The sequence below is a fragment of the Polypterus senegalus genome, chromosome 6, assembly GCF_016835505.1.
Source record: "Polypterus senegalus isolate Bchr_013 chromosome 6, ASM1683550v1, whole genome shotgun sequence".
NCBI classification, from domain to species: domain Eukaryota; kingdom Metazoa; phylum Chordata; class Cladistia; order Polypteriformes; family Polypteridae; genus Polypterus; species Polypterus senegalus.
Window position 1 is genome coordinate 49,742,283 of NC_053159.1, and position 16,778 is coordinate 49,759,060.

The following is a 16,778-nucleotide window of genomic DNA, read 5'->3' on the forward strand; positions in this document are numbered from 1 at the left end:
ATGTAATTGTATTTGTAAGAATTACTTAGTAATGCTTTTTTTTGTCTGGTGCCTCCTGACTCACTGGTACGAGAAAACTCGTATACATTTAAGTCCATAAATATTTGGACAGAGACAACTTTTTCTAATTTTGGTTCTGTACATTACCAGAATGAATTTTAAATGAAACAACTCAGGTGCAGTTGAAGTGCAAACCTTCAGCTTTAATTCAGTGGGTTGAACAAAAAGATTGCATAAAAATGTGAGGCAACTTAAACATTTTTAACACAATCCCTTCATTTCAGGGGCTCAAAAGTAATTGGACAATTGACTCAAAGGCTATTTCATGGGCAGGTGTGGGCAAGTCCGTCATTATGTCATTATCAATTAAGCAGATAAAAGGCCTGGAGTTGATTTGGAGTGTGGTGCTTGCATGTGGAAGATTTTTCTGTGAACAGACAACATGCGGTCAAAGGAGCTCTCCATGCAGGTGAAAGAAGCCATCCTTAAGCTGCGAAAACAGAAAAGACCCATCCGAGAAATTGCTACAATATTACGAGTGGCAATATCTACAGTTTGGTACATCCTGAGAAAGAAAGCAAGCACTGGTGAACTCAGCAACGCAAAAAGACCTGGACATCCATGGAAGACAACAGTGGTGGATGATCGCAGAATAATTTCCATGGTGAAGAGAACCCCCTTAACAACAGCCAACCAAGTGAACAACACTCTCCAGGGGGTAGGCGTATCGATATCCAAGTCTACCATAAAGAGAAGACTGCATGAAAGGAAATACAGAGGGTGCACTGCAAAGTGCAAACCACTCATAAGCCTCAAGAATAGAAAGGCTAGATTGGACTTTGATAAAGAACATCTAAAAAAGCCAGCACAGTTCTGGAAAAGCATTCTTTGGACTAGGGCTGTTCGATATAACGATATATATCGGATGACAATATGAAAACGTCTATCGCTGCACATTACGCTATCGTTTGTTTCGTGGTGTCGCAAAATAAACTGTTTACGGCAATATTTTTTTCATTGTTTTGATGGCCACCACGTGGATGCAGACACACTAGCATAGCTGATGAAGACGAGGCAACACCAGGTAGCTCCACACAGAAGGACCTTGTTCCTAAACGAGGGGCTACCTCTGTAGTATGTAGATGGTTTGGATTTGAAGAGTCTGACACGGACCAGAAAACGGTACTGTGCAAATTATGCTGCAAACCGATCGCTACCACAGACTCCAACACGACAAACCTCTTCTACTACCTCCGCAAAAAGCACGTGAGCGAGCATGCAGAGAGTTTACAACTGAGAGGCAGGCCACGTAGGATATTACAGTTGTAAAGGCACTATTTAAACGAGCATGTTAAAAGCTTGGAAGATTAATTGCTACCAAAACAATTTGCTTAAGGCATAATTTTCCCTTCAGCGTTTGCTGTCAGCGTTAATCTTGTTAAAATTACGTTTACGCCACAACTGCATTAACACGGCAAATCTCCGTTAACGAGTTACCGCGGATCGCCCCGTGCGATCAGCTGTAACTCATTAACGGAGATTTGCCACACTACGATGTGCAAATTAACATTTTACTAGAATGTAGCCTAAAAAATATTATATTTAATATTATATATTTAATATATTTTTGTCGTAAGCCTTATTGCTGCTACAGTTTGAAGTACAATGTTTACATTTGATTTTGACAGTTAATGTTAGACTTGTATTTATTTTGTTTAAAGGGTTTATTGGCCTTATATAGTTTAGTTGTTAGTGCTTTGATCCTTTTATATTTAATATATGTTGTGAGAGTTATTGCTGCTACAGTTCACATTTTGTTTATGTCAGGCATTTTATATAGCAGTATTTTATATTGGGCCTTTAGTAATTTATTTTTGAAAAGTGTTTTATATTTGATACATTTACATTCTAAGTCAAACATTTGCTCAAATGTTCTAAATAAAAGAACAGAAATAATTACAAGTTGAGTACTTCTCATTTTTGATTTTTTTAATTTAAATGAAAAAAAAAGGAGTGGTGATTATATAAACTGTTCACTGAATACAAAGAAAATGTACTATATCGTGATATCGGGATATGAAATGAAATATCGGGATATAAGATTTTGGTCATATCGCACAGCCCTACTTTGGACAGATGAAACCAAGATCAACCTCTACCAGAATGATGGCAAGAAAAAAGTATGGAGAAGGTGTGGAACAGCTCATTATCCAAAGCATACCACATCATCTGTAAAACACGGTGGAGGCAGTGTGATGACTTGGGCATGCATGGCTGCCAGTGGCACTGGGACACTAGTGTTTATTGATGATGTGACACGGGACAGAAGCAGCTGAATGAATTCAGAAGTGTTCAGAGACATACTGTCTGCTCAAATCCAGCTAAATGCAGTCAAATTGATTGGGCGTTTCATGATACAGATGGACAATGACCCAAAACATACAGCCGAAGCAACCCAGGAGTTTATTAAAGCAAAGAAGTGGACAATTCTTGAATGGCCTAGTCAGTCACCTGATCTTAACCCAACTTAGCATGCATTTCAGTTGTTGAAGACTAAACTTTGGACATAAAGGCACACAAACAAACAGCAACTGAAAGCCGCTACAGTAAAGGCCTGGCAGAGCATTAAAAAGGAGGAAACCCAGCATCTGGTGATGTCCATGGGTTCAAGACTTCAGGCTGTCATTGCCAGCAAAGGGTTTTCAATCAAGTATTAGAAATGAACATTTTATTTCTAGTTATTTAATTTGTCCAATTACTTTTGAGCCCCTGAAATTAAGGAATTGTGTTAAAAATGCTTTAGTTGCCTCACATTTTTATGCAATCTTTTTGTTCAACCCACTGAATTAAAGCTGAACGTCTGCACTTCAACTGCATCTGAGTTGTTTCATTTAAAATTCATTGTGGTAATGTACAGAACCAAAATTAGAAAAAAGTTTTCTCTGTCCATATATTTATGGACATAACTATAATTTGCTGTTCAACACATCTTAGTGTCTAGTTTTGGAAGACATTGAACTTTTGGGGTTCCCTCCTATTTTTGGACATCTTAACAAGAGAAAAAAAAATTAGGCCATTTTCGTACCATATCTTGTACAGGAAATCAAGAGTAAATCAATAGGAGTCAGCCCTAATGGAAAAAAGGAGATAAGTAATAATTTGGAGTATTGCTTTATACTGTTGTGAGGGTGCCAATCACAAATTTGATAATATATTTGATGTTTACTTCTTTACTGGTTGTCTAAATTTCAAACATAAGCATATGGTTTCATTTTACACTATTTCAAATTCAGTGAAAACAATTGGATGTTATATTGATTTTTCACCCTTTGCTAGGGATCAAGCCCTCTATGGAGCTCTAGGGTTAAAAATGACAGTTACAATCAAGGATGTTGTGACTTAAAATATTTAATTTTAAGCACAAATTTTAATATTTGACACTGTTATTCCTGCATTTTATGTACTTCTACATTATGAAGTAAATCCTTACATTTCATAATGACAAATCAGGCCAGTTTATGTTAAACTCAAATTCTTTCAGCTTTTTATTGTTATTTGGTTGACATATTTATCCAAGGAAACTTGCAACATTTGAGCTAGAATTTGTTGCATTTCTTTTTTTTTTTTTCTATTTGTATAGCCCCAAATCACACAAAGAGTACAAAAATAGGCTTTGTCAAGGCTCTGTCTTTTGAGAGCCCCCCCAGCCTCAACTCTCTAAGTAAATAATAACTATCATTATTACTTATGTTTTAGTGCTAATGACTAACAACAGAGATGCAATATACACAATTAACCATCAACTCTAGTCTGGCTATGCTAAACTGAAGTAGAGCCTTCAGCCAGCATATGAAAGCTAAGACTGAAGGGACATCTCTTACAGTAGCAGGCAGACCATTCCACAGTTTAGGAGCCCTGTAACTAAAAGCTTGACTTCTCACTGTTATTTTATTAATCTTTGGGATCATAAGCAGACCAGCATCTTGAGATCTTAGTGTGTGCTGTGTTTGTTTTGTTTAGTTTTTTTTTTCAGAACCATCCACATAGGGGTTTGGATACCAATATTATTTATGGCTTCAAGCTTTGATTTCTCTCCTCTTTATTAGGTCCAGGGTCATTCAGCTAACTTAGTCATGGCAAGACCACAAGTTTTGTTCGATCTAGAAGCAGACAGACAACCATTGGGAAGGGTTATCGTGGAGTGCTGAGCTGATGTTGTTCCAAAGACTGCAGAGAACTTCCATGCTTTTTACACTGGTGAAAAGGGCTTTGGGTGCAAAGGTTCCACATTCCACAGGGTCTTTCCAAATTTCATGTGCCAGTGTGGTGACTTCACAAACTACAATGGAACTGGGGGAAAGTCTGTTTATGGCAACAAGTTTGCTGATGAGAACTTCACCCTAAAGCACACAAGGCCTGTTATATTATCAATGGCTAATGCAGGGCCTAACACCAATGGTTCCCAGTTTTTCATCTGCACTGCCATGACTGAGTGGTTGGATAGAAAGCCTGTTGTGTTTGGTTCTGTGGTGGAGGGAATGGGAATCATTACCAAGGTAGAATCATTTGTCTTCCAAAGTTGTAAATCCCAGAAGTTAGTCAAAAAAAATCAAGGACTGTGGACAGCTCAGAGTTAACCAATCAAGTTTCCTGATGTGATGCTTTTTTCCCAGTACCCTCACCTACCCCAGATCCATCACATTGATACCATTGTCCCATATATTAGCTGCATTTTGTGACAGTTGAATTTGTGTGTTTTTCAGTCTGTGTTGACTGCAGGATATGTGAAGTAACAAGGTCATGGTCACATGGTGTCAGTAGTGGAATCTGAAACTACAAAGTCAGGGTTTGAAGTCTAAAAAATTATGTTTTGACCTTGAAAACTTGTTGAATTTTTACTGTTATTGTCAAGTTGGTATATTTTCTCCCAGCAAAAACTGTGTTATTTCCAATCAGTAAAACATTTTGCTTCTGTGATGCAGCACTTTCTATCACGTACTACATGTATTATTTTTTTTTCTAGTGTAATGATTTGCATTTTGTATGTTTTAGCCCAGGCAGACTGGAGTTCACACTCCATTTGCTTCCTGTGCGGATTTTGCATGTTTCTCTAGGTGCTTCAGTTTCCTCCCAAAGACATGCAGACTAGGTGAATTGACATTGCTAAATTGGCTGTGTGTGTTTTCCTGGTGATGGACCGGTGGCTTGTCCAGTGATTGTTGGAATAGGCTTCAACTGCCCAGTGACTCTGCCCTGGATTTTTTTGGTATTTGGTACAATATATTAGCAAAATTGATGGATTTTTCTAAAGCTGTTTTTATTTAATTTTAACAAAATTGCAGCAAATTTTATTAATTTAGTTTCCAGTTACGGTGTCATCCTTTAAGGAACATACAACAAACGTAATATTAGAAACATTCGACAATGTAAAATTACAGTATAAAGTATGTTACACCATGGTTATCATTATTATTTAGAGAGTGTTAATTTTTCTGTTTATGATCACACCATGTGTTTTGTTCTTTGCATTTTGGAAAGAAGCATACAATTAAAACAATTACAGAAAGTTAATCTACCAGTAATTATATGATTTTTGAATTGCCACATGCCAAGGTATTAATTCAGTTTGGAATACTAAGAGTTGTAGCTACAAAAAAAATTCATAACAAACACAAATTGCATTTGGTTTGTCTCGGAAACAATACCTTGCCTTTGATTAGCCATTCTTTTAAAATGTTGTCACATACTTGCAGTTAAAACAAACCTTAAAGGAGCCCTGCCCCCCATTCTAGAGTAACAAGGCACTTGAAGTCCTATGAAATAATAACAGTAATAAAAGTTGTATTGATATTTACAAGGTGATTCTTCCTTCTTGATGAAAGAAAAAAGTACAAAGCATCTGCAGAGAGAGATGGAAAACAAAAAGAGGTGGCAACTGTCTGGAGCAGCGACTTCAGAAAATGGAACAAGCCGGGCCCATACTAATGATGGGTGGCATTGCCTATCATTACCAAGAAGAATGGAATGGAATGCAATGAAAGTTTTAATTACTTATTGCCAATTTATGGACATTTGTTGTACTTTGTTTGTGGTTGTCATTCTATCTGTCTTTTGTTGTTTAAGGCATGGTGGCAAAGCGGTTTGCATTAGTTCCTTAATGCCCAGATTACATTTTTTGCTAAAATTATCCATCCATCTATAGCCTTTAGAGACATTTAAAAGACTGTTGCGCCATCATAATCCATTCAAAGCTAGTTCAGTTCCTCCTTTTTTATTGACTTCAATGCATTTCACCAAATTCAGTAAAGCTCACAATCGCTCCAAGGAGTTCACGCCTTTCTACTCCTTAAAAAATTCATTAGATAGTTAAAAACAGTGCAGCCTAGTGACTAATGCATTCAATTGTAAAGCATAAAGTTGCTGGTGCAGTTCCAGCTATAGTTTCCTTTTGTGTTGATGGTGTGATACTTCAACTACCACTGATCTATTTGAGAAAAAAAAAACATAACAGTTGCACTGGTAGTAAGTATATAGAAGTAATTCAAATAGAAATGATTGTCACTAAAATATGCATATTGATCATAGAAGTCCATTATTTCCTTAAGGCATTAGCATAGGTGTTGAAGCCTTTTAACAAATGAGGTGAGGCAGTTCAATGGATTAAGTAGTGATATTCTTGAACAGCTTGTCAATAAAAATTACCAATGACTTCCTTCACATGAATGAATTTATTCACATTCATTGATGAATAGATAAATTTAGCCTTGATAGATCTGAAATTCATTAGTGGACAACTAGGTGACGTTATCCTTTTTTCCTTACTCAGGCAGACAGTAAATATTAATGTCTTTTTCTCCTCCTTCAATATTAAGAATTTGTTTCAGAAACTCCTAATTGAAAACAACAAAAACTAAAGTGCATAGGGGTGTATCTGGAGTAAATGTAGTATGGGCTTCATTTGTGGAATACTGATCTAAAGTAAAGTGCTGCACAACTTGAGTTTGCTGTAATACACGTTAATAATAAATTATTAAGAGACTTGTATTACTTACTGTGCACAGAGGTGTCATGTTTTGGTGCCATTACCACCGGATCCAAATGCAGAGATGCCACTGATTATAAGCAGCCTCATTTGGTGTCTATGTGGATCACAGTAAATCCCATTCAGTGCAGAGGAAGCACTCATTTAACTCTTCATTGCGGTCACTGATCCAGTTGTGTGGTTTCATGTGGTTGATTTTTTTCCTCTTCTTTTTGTTTTGGCCTGTTTTTTTGTAATTAATACAGTAAATAATATGATGGTCAGGCACACTTGCAGTTGGTTTGCAATTAGATTCATAAGCATCAGAGATGTTTCTGTAACATCTGTACAATACGTTTCCACCTCTAGTATAAGTATTACCATATTGTAGTAGTGTGGCACCACAGTCTCAAGTTCACATAAATTGAAATTACCTGTCAGAAAATTAAACATACAAGTTAACTTTGTTTCATGCTTTTTATTGGCTCCCCACATCTAAGCTGCTGCATCCATATCTGCACACAATGAAATGTAAGCCACTATAACAAAGACTTAATTAAATTCATGCAAGCGATGTATCAGCATAGTCCAAAATGTAATAGTGGTTAAGTGTGATTTTTCTGTGCATGTAGTGTGCAAGTTCTTTCATGGTTTACATAACTGATGATAATCCAAAAAAAAGAACAGATTCCCAGATACTGTTAGACATTTTATAAAAAGATGAGCTGCCTGACTGACTAGTGGTAGATATGAAACAGTTTTTTAAAAATAAATTTGCAAAACCCAATAGAGATCCACAGATAGATGCAGTAGAGGGCAGTAATCCATCAAAGACCTAAGACTGTAATGCTAATGATTAAGTCCATGTTCCATCATGGGGGCCCACTGTGACTGCAGGTTTTCATTCCAGCTAACTTGGGCATTTATTTTCGACTCCTACTTTAATTAAGCAGTTATTTTTCCAATTTCTTTGTTTTAGCATAATAACAGAAATTGGAATTCTGGATTTGAAATTTTTTATTGGAATGCAGTAAGAACTAATTTTGTTACATTGGAATAAATCAGTCTTTATTAATCTTGATTTTGAAAACTGTCTTTGTCATCATCATCATTGGCTGGTGGCATATTTTATGTGGTAGTACAAATGATGCCAACAGAATTAATTGGTTAAAAAGGCTTGGTCTGTCCTGGAAATCATGCTGGGTTCACTGGAACAATGGTGGAATAGAGTTCACTCAGGAAGCTGATATTTTGGACAATGATATTAACCGTCTGAGTGAGTTCTTGGCTAAACAGAAGAGCACCTTCATTAGCACAATATAGATGAGAAAAAGCCATGCGTCCCAACAAAGCTCGCCAGTCTTATCTATTTAACTCTTCTAAAATAACATCAAGTCTAGTTTTGAAAGTCCTACTGTCTAACACTACTTGGTTAACTTATTCCATGTGTATTTGGTTCTCTGTTTTAAAAAAAAAATTCTAATGTTTATGCAAAATTTACCCTTAACTATTTTCCAACTCTGTTCCCATGTTCTTGATGAACTCATTTTAAGGTAACCGATTCAATCCACTGTACTAATTCATTTCATAATTCATAATAACTCATCTTATCCTTATATTAATCTTTTTGCTTAACACTAGAAATCCCAAAGTTTATGATAAAACTCGTAAGTCCGGTCCACCTTAAATCTGCTCACACCTCACCGTCAGCGTCTTTTGTCTTGTAAATGTGTCGATAAGCCTAGGCAGCAAGCAGCCTGCTATCCCATCCTCCCACCGCTGCAGAAACGGAAAAAAAACTCTCTCAGCTCAAGCCATGTTTACCAGGGAGTGAAGTAGTACCTAGAGTTGTATAGTCTCAAAAATATATTGTTATTTGGAACAAATGCATTTCATGTGTGTTCCGTGTCTACAAAGATCTATGTGTAGGATGACAGGAAATGCAAGAAATGTTGAACACATACCTAAAAGAAAACCTTTTTTCATTTTTTTGGAATAACGAAAAAATATTTTGACATGAAGTGTATATCAAATAAGAACTTTCACAAAAGGTTAAAATATAACAGAACAAGTGCACTTTTATTCAAGACTAGAACCGAAAAAAACAAATTGGGTCAGTGTGGCTTGTTGCCACGATTTCTTTGGTAGTGTAGCTGTAAGATTTGCTAACTTCTGTTCAAAAGGTCGCATGTTCGAGCCTTCCCATGTCTCAAAATAAACGTTTTGAGTAGTGAGCTGCTCTTATTGTTACTATTACACAATAAAAGCATACATTTGATTTGAGTCTGTAACAGACAGTGTAAATGTATGGTACTTGTAAAGGATAGCGTTTCTTTTATTCAGTTTTATTTTCTCAGTCACTTTCAAGCTTGCCCCGATCTGACACTATTAATTTTCAAATAAAGATATTCTATAACAGAGGTGAACTCAGATGAGGATAAGGGTTCTACATTGGAGAAAGAGAACAGGAGACCAACACACCCCACCCACCCCCCAATCAAGAAACGTCCACTCACATATAAGAACAACGCAGCTGCACCAGACGTAATGGCAAAAGATGGCACTGTTTGGATTCAGGAAGAGGTCGGGCGTCATCCTGCCAGTCAGTCTGCCCCACACCTGTCCTTCAGTGAAGCAGCAGGGCTTGCAGAGCTCGCCAAGGTATCGTGCAAAGTCGAGTTTGTGATTTTTTTTGTGGTGGTCTTTAAATAAGAAAATGTATATGTTACATAACAGCCAGATTGAATGTTATGTACCTTAATTTATTTACTTATCTTCCTACAGCGTAAAGTTACAAGTAGATTGCAGAGCTTTCCCTGTTTGATAAGCTGCAGCACTTTGCACATCATGCTATATAATTTAACATTCTGTTAGCCTTCATAATGGTTTCTGAACACTGTCTGGCAGTTGATAGTGTCAGTTCCACTATGACAATAAATAATATCATATGCTCCACTTTGATCATATCCTTTTGCTTACTCATAGAATTCCATCATGTTAGTTAAACACGACCTCCTCTGTCTGAACCCACGATGACTGCTCAGTCAAACTCCTGTTCTTGCCATATGTTGCTCAGTCTTTTCAATGATGATATTTACAATGTACTATTCTAATAACTGAAATAATATATCATATTAATAAAGTATCTATCTATCTATCTATCTATCTATCTATCTATCTATCTATCTATCTATCTATCTATCTATCATGTAATAAGTTCTCTTTCCAAAATGGAAGTACTTAATTTAAAATGCATTTGTAGAAATAAGTGGAGTTGTGTTCATGCACGGTATGCCCTGTGATGGACGAAGACCTTGTCCAGAAAGGTTTCCTGCCTTTCATACAATACTGATGGGATATGCACTGGCCCTCAGAATCCTGAATGGATGAAGCAGGGTAGAGTATGTATGTATGCCTATAACATCTTAACTTGTTCATCAGTTAGTACTTAATTTTTGTAATCACTACTGCTAATGTTAGAAAGAACTGTACCTGACACATCTGATTTCGTATTTATTGGGTTAACTAATTTAATGAAAACATGAGATAACAGATTTTAAATCACAGAGAAAACTTGTTATATTTATGCTATTTACCACCTGATTTACAACTTTGTTTCAGTTATTTTTTTTATTTTGATTAATGATGCATTTTCAATCAGATTTAGAAGTTGACAGACTTTCCTCATACTTAAATTAGTGATACCATTAATGTGGCACATTGTATAAGACTTTGACCTCACACTTACTAACAAAGGAAAAACAGATCAGATGTAATTAAATTAATAATATGAAATTGTCATATTTACAGAATGAATGACATTTTGGATGTTATCACCTTGAGTAAAGATTAAATGTAAGTTGTGACTTTATAAGTATTTGACTTCTTTAAATATTTAATTCATTTAATCACACACACACACAGATTATACAGTATATGGGGTTGGGGAGGATTTTGGCCAAAAATTCTGGAATTGCTCAGCAGCACAGGAGTAGGTTGTCTTTATCAAAATATGCCTCTAACTACCATGTGCCTACAAGTGTGCTTAATCGAACCACAGACAGGCATCTTGCTGAGTTGATCAAGTGTGAATTTCTGGCATTAATTCTACAATTGCACAGGTGACTTTGGCGATTTCTTTTCTCCAAGCCACCAGAGCAGATTTTCAAGGGAAAATGATTTTATTTCTTGACATTGGCAGACTTGTTAAAAAGCTTGTTCCCCCGTGAACAGACTGCTAATCAGTGACATTATATGGAAGTGTTGAGGCATCTGTGTTAAAGCATCAGGAAAAAAATGCATTTTGCACAGTAACACTGCTCCTACAAATGCCACATTATCAGTCACAACAGTTTTTGATCAAAAACTGTGGTTCTTGCTCTGCCCATCACAAGCCCATTCCCCTCACCCCCTCTGAACCCTTCCACCCCAATATTCGTTATATCTCATCTAGCTCCTGTCGCACCCCACGCAACTGTGTGTGATCTTATTCAGATCTTATTCAGATCTAGCTTTTGTATAAGTAACATATAAATGTTTTTAATGCAAAAACCATCACAAAACATAATCACAAACAGGACTTTGCATGATACCTTGGCAAGCTCTGTAAGCCCTACTTTTTCTTTGAAGGACACGTATGGGGCAGACTGACTGGCAGGATGACGGCCAACCTGTTGCTGCATCCAAACGGTGCCATCTTTCGCCTTTCACTGCTGTTATAGACTCAAATCACATGTATGTTTTTATTGTACAATGGTATCAATAAGAGGAGCTTCTACTCAAAATTTAAATTCTGTAGAGTACCCGGATTTGATCCTGAGACCTCTTGATTATGAGTCAGCAGTTTTTACTGCTGCGCCACCCAAAAGGTCGTATCTGTTTTGTACTTCCGACCCGATTTCTTTTTCTTCGGTTATACTCGTGAATAAAAGATCACTTGCTTTGTTATACGTGTACCTTTTGTGAAAGTGTTTGTTTGACATTATGCACTCCATGTCAAAATTTTTTCGTTAGTTTTATAACATGAAAAAAGTTTCTATTTTAGGTATTTGTTTAATATTTCTTGCATTTCCATGCCGATAAAGAAGATTTAATCTGAGAGAACTTTTTGCCCGAGATGAGCTCCAGCAGTGGGGGGGATGGGATAGCAGGCAGCTTTCTGTTTGTGCTGATCGACACATTTATAAAACAAAAGACGCTAACGGAGAGGTGCGAAGGGATTTAAGGTAGACCAGGATTACAAGTTTTTTCATAGGCTGTGGTAACTCTAGTGTTAGTGCAACTGTTCCATTCATAAATAATTCAAAAGTATTTAAGACTTGTTCATCTACATCTTAACAACAGAGATTAGCGGCACATTTAGATATTCTAAACACATGTTGGACCTGTTATCTGAAAGCTTTTTCTCAAATATTATAATTGCACATGAAGTATATGTTTTGAAGTTCAGATTTAATTATATGGCTAATATTGAACTAAGCAAAATAAATTCAGATGTGTTTTAATTAAAACAAATTAATTGTGTTCAAATCTATTGACTCTGTTATGTTTGACTAAAAAGGAAAATGAACACCAAAGTCATCCATATGTGCAATGAGACTATCTTTCCATTCATCTGCGTTACCATACCGCCCTTATGTTTTAACTTTAAATTAGATATAATTATACATGTTATATTTTACATAATCTTCCCCATGACCTTGTTGTGGATTACGAGCATGGGTGGTTGAATAAAGTGATGTAAATGATGATCACTTTAGAAAGAAATAAAAGTGTTTATATGTGTGTATTGGAGTTGTCTATATGTTGAAGGATAATTAAAAACACACTTCCCAGGGTACAAACCAAAAACTTGACATGCAGTATTTCTTAACATTTTAATAAACAGGTGCTGTTTATTTGCTGAAACTAACAGACAAAAGTGACAAAATAGTATATTTTATATGTTCATGTCTTTGGACAACCTTTCAGTCACTACTTAAAATCACCACAATCGTACCTTCTAAATATTTCTGTGGCCAGATAAAAAAATCTTACTATTTCTGTTTTAGATCTAATTCTTTCTTGTAGGTCTTTTCAATCTCAGCCTTTTTTTAGTCTTTCTTACATGTATTTCAATTTCATGTTTAAGATTCTCAATAATATTCCAGTCTGTGGAATATACACTCACCTAAAGGATTATTAGGAACACCTGTTCAATTTCTCATCTAATCAACCAATCACATGGCAGTTGCTTCAATGCATTTAGGGGTGTGGTCCTGGTCAAGACAATCTCCTGAACTCCAAACTGAATGTCAGAATGGGAAAGAAAGGTGATTTAAGCAATTTTGAGCGTGGCATGGTTGTTGGTGCCAGACGGGCCAGTCTGAGTATTTCACAATCTGCTCAGTTACTGGGATTTTCGCGTACAACCATTTCTAGGGTTTACAAAGAATGGTGTGAAAAGGGAAAAACATCCAGTATGCGGCAGTCCTGTGGGCGAAAATGCCTTGTTGATGCTAGAGGTCAGAGGAGAATGGGTCGACTGATTCAAGCTGATAGAAGAGCAACTTTGACTGAAATAACCACTCGTTACAACCGAGGTATGCAGCAAAGCATTTGTGAAGCCACAACACGCACAACCTTGAGGCGGATGGGCTACAACAGCAGAAGACCCCACCGGGTACCACTCATCTCCACTACAAATAGGAAAAAGAGGCTACAATTTGCACAAGCTCACCAAAATTGGACAGTTGAAGACTGGAAAAATGTTGCCTGGTCTGATGAGTCTCGATTTCTGTTGAGACATTCAAATGGTAGAGTCAGAATTTGGCGTAAACAGAATGAGAACATGGATCCATCATGCCTTGTTACCACTGTGCAGGCTGGTGGTGGTGGTGTAATGGTGTGGGGATGTTTTCTTGGCACACTTTAGGCCCCTTAGTGCCAATTGGGCATTGTTTAAATGCCACGGGCTACCTGAGCATTGTTTCTGACCATGTCCATCCCTTCATGACCACCATGTACCCATCCTCTGATGGCAACTTCCAGCAGGATAATGCACCATGTCACAAAGCTCGAATCATTTCAAATTGGTTTCTTGAACATGACAATGAGTTCACTGTACTAAAATGGCCCCCACAGTCACCAGATCTCAACCCAATAGAGCATCTTTAGGATGTGGTGGAACGGAGCCGTGCCCTGGATGTGCATCCCACAAATCTCCATCAACTGCAAGATGCTATCCTATCAATATGGGCCAACATTTCTAAAGAATGCTTTCAGCACCTTGTTGAATCAATGCCACGTAAAATTAAGGCAGTTCTGAAGGCGAAAGGGGGTCAAACACCGTATTAGTATGGTGTTCCTAATAATCCTTTAGGTGAGTGTAAAGGCTCTGTAAAACCATAATTTTCTTTTTTCTCTGTTGCTACTTCTGTTGGTGGATTTTGATGTACTTTTTGGTTATTTGAATCCATTGTTCCTTCCACAGTAGCAGCATTTTCTGCTGCCATGTGCCTTTAATACTGTACATAGCAAGTGAACTCAATGCTTATGAGTAGGCTGTCAGGCCATTCTTTTAAATGTTTGACCTATTCTGTCCTATAAAATGTTGTGTAAGTATCCAAAACATTGCATTATTTGTTTCACCAGATCACAGTACTTTGCAAAGATATTGAGACTTACATGAGCACTGTTTTGCCTAATTCAGCCAGTATTTTTGTTATAGAGTTGAAGGAAAGGTTTCTTTATGGCAACTCCTCCAAACAAATTATTTCTGCCAAAGCAATAATTCACTGTACACCTTTGAACTACTAATCTGGTATTCGCTAAATCCTTCTGCAGGTGTTTTACAGTGGTATGCAGCTCATACTTTTTTATATCTTTTCATTGAATCTGCAGCTTTTTCACAGATTTTTCAAGGTCTTTCAGATCTAAGTTATATTAATTGGTGAAAAATGAAGATTGGCCAAGTTTACTCAAACTTTTGCATGCATGTATGTATTTGAATATTTTATACCAGTAACGTCGTACTGCACAATAACATACAGTGAACACACTTGACTTGAGCATTACTAGTTTTCATCCTCTTTTTCTGTCTCTGTTTAGCATTCGTTTGCTCAGAGGTTGATGCAATTGCTGCTTCCTGAGCAGCTGTTCTTTTCTCCACCCTAGCAGCCTGCTGCTTCTCTTCTTTCGTCAGCATCTTTTCACGTTAAAATTGATTAAGTTAGTTTTTGTTTTGCAGTTACTTAGTACGTTTTAGTTAGTTTTTGTGTTGCAATTAGTACGTTTTCTTAAATTTTTCACTTAATCTGGCACTTAAGTCTTCAATCTGCCTCAAGAATGATTAGCAAAGGTGGTAGGGAATGAGAATGGCCTCCATACTCATGCGCCGCAAGGCTACCCTGCTGCGTGCTGCCGAGAGTTGATTCTAAAATAAAATAAAAATAAAAAGGGTAATAAAAACCCCGACAGCAAATAGTAGACATCACATAGTATATGTGTACCAAATTTCAGGTCAATAGTTCAAACAGTTTGCGAGCTACAGGTGATTTAAAATCCTGGACAGACAAATGAACAGCCACGGTAGCATATTATATATAAAGATGTTCAAGAGGTGATCAGAACTTTTTGAGTGTGAACCTGGGAAAGATATTTCACTATGCTGATTTTGTATGTTGTATATTGTGCTTAAATAAATGAATCAGATGATTATAGCTTCTTTATTTTGTAGTGTATGTTTCTTGTTTCAGAGCCAATCCAACATGGATGCCAATAACTGAATCATCAAGTACCATTTCTACTATTATTTTAAGAGAACAATGTGCTTTTGGAGATTTATTTTTACCTAGTGAATGTATACCAGGACCAGTTTTTTCATATACAGTCTGCCACAGTTAAGTGATGGACTGCAGATTTCCATCATGGCAGAAACTCTCTTGCTGATGACATGAGTGATGTTGGAAAATGTTGCCACAGTGGAGCAAAGTTTAATGGAGTTTTGAAGAGCGACAGTGCAGGAGACCAGTGATTCCATAGAGATTAGTTATGGGTCCATTCCTCATGAGAAATTAAACATTTTCAGGATCTGTGCATATTGACTGTCCTGAATGTTGATCCCTGATATGCAGCACAGTGTTTCAGGGGGGAAACTTGATCTTATGATGCTGAACTGATAGGGATTTAAGAAACATTTCCTAAATGGTTTTGAAAACCTGAAATATTATTATGATCCTGCATCCAAAAAACAAGTGAAGCAATGGAAGCATAATATGTTTCCAACAGCAAATAAATAACAACTACATTTATTTATATAGCACATTTTCATACAAAAGGTGTAGCTCAAAGTGCTTCACAGGATAAAAAAGACAAAATATAAAAAAAAAATTAGGTAATACTAATTAACATAGAATAAAAGTAAGCTCCAATGGCAAGTGAGTGCAGTTTCTGTACTGTGATTTGTTCTAAAACCCAGCTGAAACTTATCAAGAATAGCATGTTTATTGTGGTGGTCATTTAGCTGCATAATGACTGCCTTTTCTAGAATTTTACTTAAGAAAGGCAGGATAGAAATGGGTCTAAAATTTTCCAAAGCAGAGGAGTCAAGATTATTTTTCTTGAGCAGGGGTTTAACTACAGCAGTCTTAAGACAGTTTGGGAAAACTCCCGTATCTAATAATGAATTTACTATGCCAAAAATACTATCAATTAGCACGTCGGATACTTCTTTGAAAAAAACTTGTTGGTATTGGGTCAAGGATGCAGGCGGACAGTC

At 36.7% G+C, this 16,778-nt stretch overlaps 1 protein-coding gene and 1 pseudogene across 2 annotated transcripts in view; both read left to right on the forward strand.

Moving 5' to 3' along the window:
• The window catches only part of nphp4 (nephronophthisis 4), a 720,990-nt gene that overhangs the window by 663,134 nt on the left and 41,078 nt on the right, over positions 1-16,778 (forward strand). The window lies entirely within an intron of this gene.
• Positions 4,016-4,659, forward strand: LOC120530487 (annotated as a pseudogene).